This window comes from Oryx dammah, unplaced genomic scaffold, assembly GCF_014754425.2.
Source record: "Oryx dammah isolate SB20612 unplaced genomic scaffold, SCBI_Odam_1.1 HiC_scaffold_26, whole genome shotgun sequence".
Lineage (NCBI taxonomy): Eukaryota > Metazoa > Chordata > Mammalia > Artiodactyla > Bovidae > Oryx > Oryx dammah.
Genome location: NW_024070210.1, coordinates 11,791,935 through 11,798,040, shown reverse-complemented (window position 1 = coordinate 11,798,040; position 6,106 = coordinate 11,791,935).

Sequence of the window (6,106 nt, the reverse complement as noted above, 5' to 3'; positions counted from 1 at the left end):
AGGTAATCACAATACAAGTATTGCTCCTCTGAGTTATTCTACTAGTTATTCCTCGGAAACTGGCAGAAAACTTCCTTATACAAAATGAGAGGTTCAGCTGTCTTTTTATTTAATTTTTGGATTTCATTGTAAGTTGTAACACTTTGCTTTGGACATTGCTGCCTGAACTCTTCTATAATTAAAACACATAGAATGTAGATGTTAAGGAGGCATGATGAGGTCTGGAACAAGAAGACCTAGATTTGATTCTTTCTCTTTATGCAGCTGTCGTTCCCTCATCTAATGTGAGCATAACAATAGTGACTGCCTCACAGGGTTTTTATGAGTTTAAATAAGATAACTATGCATAAAATTTTAATTTTATATATATATATATTTAGATATATATAAAAATATAAATATATATATATATAAATATATATCACTGAGAAGGTGCCAAGAACCATTCCATTTATCATCATTATCACCATCACTAATTTATGGTAGGAAACCTTCATAATAGTAGACCTCAAACCATGGAGAGTGGTTATATTTTTTTTAATTGGATAATTGCCCTTTACAATGTTGTGTTGGTTTCTGCCATCTAATAACAAGAATCAGATATAAGTATACATATATCACCTCCCTCTTGAGCCTCCCTCCCCCCACAACCCACCATCCCAGCCCTTTAGATTGTCACAGAGCGCCAGGCTGAGCTCCCTGTGTTATACAGCAACTTCCCATCTACTTTACACACAGTCGTGTATATATTTTAATGTTACTCGAGAGTGGTTTTAAATGAAGCTTCTTGGGTCCCACTCTCCAAGCTTGTGAGCCAGTATGTGGGGGGTGGAACCCAGATGTTTCAACAGACAGCATTGTGAGACCTTCTGAACTTCTGACTTGTTTGAGGGGAAAAAATTCAGCTCTCCTATTTTCTCTTATTTTTAACCATTCAATCACACAAAAGTGGAAACAGCCATAAAAACTGTTTCAAGAAGGCAACTTATTTCCAAATTGTTCGTCCCAGGTTAAAGGTAAACAACTGTCGACTCCCTTCCAAATAGTGCATGTATTGGAGGGTGTTTTGGTTTCCTTCCTTGGAATTTCATGGTTCTGTGATGCCACGAGTGGGTGGTAGATTGGAACAGAAAGTGTGAACCCAAGGCAGTGAACCCATCAGAAAGCACCAGAACAGAGCTCAGGACTGGAATACGGATGCTGCATGGCCTAGGCAAATATGCTGGGTTCATCACTTGAGTTCACTGGGCTAATTTCACTAAGTCTGTAAAATAGGGAACTAATAATATCTAACTTATAGCTTTGTTGTAAAAATTAATAATGGGACTTTGAAATAGTATGACTCAAAGTGCATTTTAATTAATCATCTTCGTCCAGCTGCCTTCCTCCCAAAAGGTTGGCCATCATTGATCAAATAATGTGTCCTATCTCTTCCTCTCCCCGGGCAGAGATGCTGCATGTGATACAGAATGCAAATTATAAAAGGAAACATGGAACAGTGGTCAAGCAAAATGTATTGCTCTGCCTGCAATTTCCCCTTCTCTACTTCAGATATTAAAAACTAATTCTCTCAGTTATTCATTGCTGGCAGAGATGATTAATTTAATCTTTATAGATAAAGTAAAATGCTTGGACGAAAGGAGCAAATACTCTGCTGAGGCTAATTGTAAGGCACATTCGGGTGAATAATTCATTGTATGCAGGATAATGATATCATAGATGGTTAGCCAAGAACAAACATCAATTCTATAAAGAGAATTAAACTAAAACCAAGTCCATTTGGCAGCAGAGAACGAATATAGTCCTTACAGCCAATATGGATCTTGTTTTCATAAATCCTACCAGGACTCAGGAAGATTCCATTATTACCAATTTATGATAACCTATCATGTGTGCCTTTATTTCTCAGTATAAATTTTCCACATTAAGTAAAACATTTAAAGTCATCCCCTGGTGTTTAGAAATGTATTTGAGTAAGACAGGCAATGGAAAAAAAATATCCCACGCTGCTACTAAGTTTGGTGGCTACAGGCATGTGACAATCTCCTTGAGCTTTCAGTTTCTTACCACAGAAACGGGAAAGCAAACATCAGGTTGTTGCAAGAAAAACATGCTTTATTTAAAACATCATTTAATGTAATGCTGGTCTCACAGCAAATACTTGATCAGAGAGAAATCTGGAGACAGATCAGCATATATGTGCATATGTATATATAAGTACATGTACATATTACAAATAACATTTATTCTATTTATAGAATAGCATGTACATATTACAAATAACATCTATTTATTCTCCTATCATCCAGCTAGCTTCACATTTATCATTCAGCCCTGTTCATTCCTTTTTTCAAGGTATTTTCCTCTTCCTCGACACGTTTTATAATCCTCATCAACAAAAAGAAAACAGATGGAAAGGTTCTATTTCTCATTAGTAGTTACAAATGTAAATTATAGCACCTTGGAAACTAGGATTAAACAAAAAATAACATGAGCTAATGTGGCGAAGATAAATCAGTTCCTTCCTAACCAATAGAGTACAATCTTTTTGTAAAATAATATCTCAAAAGTAAGACCCATAAATGTGCTAATAACCCAGCCTCTGTTCTCTAAAAGTATATCCAAAGAAACAATCTACTGGAAGCAAAAATTTAGTGGCACAGTTAATATCTTCATCTGTATTACACTGTATTTACATACATAAATGTAAAATAGCAAAATTAAAATGAACAAACAGCCCAGAGAAGGTTTGTGTCGTTTTTGACACAAACAATGGAATGTTACAAGCCATTAAAATGGTAATAATACAATGTAAAAATATGCAAAACATGAAGAATATTTGACAATGTAAATACAAATGGTAAGTGAAAGTGTTAGTCGTTCAGTTGTGTCCGACTCTCTGCGACTCCATGGACTGTAGCCCACCAGGGTCTATGGGATTGCCCAGGCAAGATTATTGGAATGGGTAGCCATTTCCTTTTCCAGGGAATCTTCCTGACCCAGGGATTGAACCCAGGTCTCCTGCATTGCAGGCAAATTCTTTACTATCTGAGCCACCAGGGAGGCCCTTTATGACTGTTTAAACTGTGTATATATGAAAGGTAAAACAAAAAAATTGAGCTTTCAATAGGTAGAATTATAAGCAATTTTTGCAATCACAACTTTTCAAAATTTTTTAATCTTGGCTCTTTCTTTATGGAAAAACGAATATAAAAGTGTGATCTACTCTGCAAAGTCTTCTCAATGTACAGACAAAATATGCATTTTCTTCTCTTTCTAACAATAAAATAGTACCATTTAGTTTTAGTGCTTATTCTGGATCTTAATCTCCTCCTCAGAAAGCCTCTAAGCCCTTTGAGGACAAAGGTTCGGTAATTTCCACTTTAAAAATATCTTACAACATCTAGTTCAGACTAAGAATTCAGTAGAGATAAGTTGAAGAGAATTGTGAACAAATCCCCGGGTTGGAAATGGCTACCCACTCCAGTATTCTTGCCTGGAGACTTCCATGGACAGAGGAGCCTGGCAGGCTACAGTCCATAGGGTCACAAAGAATCAGACACAACTGAAGCAACTTGGCACACACACACATGGATGAATTACCAAAGTATTGCCAATACAGTTATATAAAAATCAATATATTAGTTTGGGAACTGGTTAACCAAACCAAAATGAGCGGTTCCTGAGATAGAATATGGGATGGAAATGCCTTTGGGGCTCGGTTCTCTAGACCCCTCCACGTTCACCTTCCTGTTTCTGATGAAGTCTGATTTCACGAGCGCAGCTCCTGCAGCTGTTTTTCCTGTACTACACTCTTCCAGATGTACTCATGTCATCAGTTTTTTCCCAAATACCATTCATACAAGCCATCTGTGTATCGGATTTATGAAAGATCTGGCAAAATTGATAAACACACACACACCGGAAAGTTTTGAGAACCGAATATTAGACACTGTTTGTATTAGCCAGGATCAAGTTAGGAAAACAGAAAACGCACTAGATATTCTAACAGAGAAAAATGGAATATAGGAAATAAAGAGGAATTGGAGGCGAAACTGAATATACAAATGAACAATGGCCTATTTATATATGACAATATAACTCTCACCATCAACCTCTGATAGCAATCAGCCAAGAATGATCAGGACTTGACCAACGACTGCCAGCTTCTCCATCTTTTTTTTTTAACCATCCCTTTTGGGGAGCATAGCCTAGCCTAAGCCAAATGTCCTTCCACAAACAGTCACCTCAGACACCTTGCCTCCAGCTTGCCTGCCTCCAGCTTCTATATTCCAACAACCTCCAATCAGAGCATGCCCCAAAGCTCCCTTTTTTCCTTCCACTCTAAAGATTTCCCACTCTCCACACTGCCTTTGAGTCTCTGCGAAGTGCAAGTGATGATGACTGACTCTTGCTATGTAGAAAGCGCTGAATAATTAGTCTCCGTTTGCTCTTTGTTTGGGGTGTTCTTTATTTCCACAGTGAAATAAAAAGAGGTTACACTGAGGTGATACAAACATTACGGACACGGCAAGCAGTCACTACCCCTTAAGGCTGGAGGGGAAAAAAAAGGATATCAGGACCTAGTAGCTCAGACCCAACAGGGTTGGGAGAGGCCATGTGACTGACGCTAGCACTTTAGTATCTGGGAGATGGTAGGGCTGACCTCAGAGCTGAGACCATTACCAAGTCCAAGCTAGCTCTCCTTGCCCCAGGACAGGCCGCTGAATCCAAAAGATGAGGTGCTGAGGCAAAGAAAAGACTTTAATCAGGGAGCCGGCAGACCGAGAAGATGGCAGGCTGGCCCCTTAAAATAACTATCTTATCCAGGCCTGAATGCCAGGTTCTTTCATAGATCAAAGAGAAAGAAACAATGAGGAGCTGAAGTCAAAAGGCAGAATCGAGAGCGAGAGGCAGTGGGGAAGTAAACGAAAGGGTCTCAGTCTTGCAAACATCACCACGGGAATGGCCAACCTCTGGAATGGGTGTGTGGATCTCTTCTCTTCCCAGGTAGGCAGGGACAGTCTCTCCTTGAGCTAACCTAGGGCACATTTAGTTTACAGTCCAGCAGAGGGGCAGGGTCCTCCAGGCAAGTCTCTGAATATGGTTATAATCACGAAAGCAACGAGAAGCAAGTTAAAGAAACAGTTTCCAACAGAGGTCGGAATTGGCTTCCTCCTTGCAACAAGCCTTCTGGGGAAAGAATGTTGTGGCTCCAGTGCTCACACACCTGAGAGGGTGCAGTGAGGCTGGTTCTGGAAGCGACAAAGGATACAGACTGAAGCCAGTGCCTGTGCTGTCTCTCCATTAGCTGAACAAAGGCACTTTAGTTTATAGCCAAGCAGATTAGTTTACAGTCTAACAAAGTCTGACAAAGGATAGAGACTGAAGCCAGTGCCTTTACTAGAGTGAAGGTCTTAGTCAGGGAGATGGTTACAGAAATAGCAAATGGGCTCCAAGGACAAGAATAGCAAGCAAAGAGGACGGAGCGTGTCCCGGGCTCATTCTGGCAATACCAAACTGACAAGCGAAAATGTGCTTTGTAGCATCCAGGCGTCAGCTTAGCAAAGCAGGGTATAGAAGGGCAACAAAGGAGACAATCACTTTAATTAACATAGCCTGTGTGAGTCACTCAGTCATGTCTGACTCTTTGTGATCCCATGGGCTATAGTCCACCAGGCTCCTCCGTCCATGGGATTTCCCAGGCAAGAATACTGGAGTGGGTTGCCATTTCCTTCTCCAGGGCATCTTTCTGACCCAGGGATCAAACCCGGGTCTCCTGGATTGCAGGCAAACTCTTTACCATCTGAGCCACCAGGGAAGTAATTAACATACTTCCATCTAAAAGAATTTTAACCACCCAAAGCCCACTGTTTTGCTTCCCCACTCCCCCATTTTTTTTTTTTTTCTTCATAGCTTCCTGGGTCATCTTTATTTTCTCCAACTTCACAATAAACCTTTGCTTACTCTATATCCTTCTAAACCATGTCCTGGGAGACTCACCTTTTGCATCCTAAATCAGCCAGTGGCAGTATTTCACTGTACTAAAAGCCTTTGGTTGTTTGGGAAAGTTAACCACTCCCTTGGGAGACAGAAACAGCTGCCA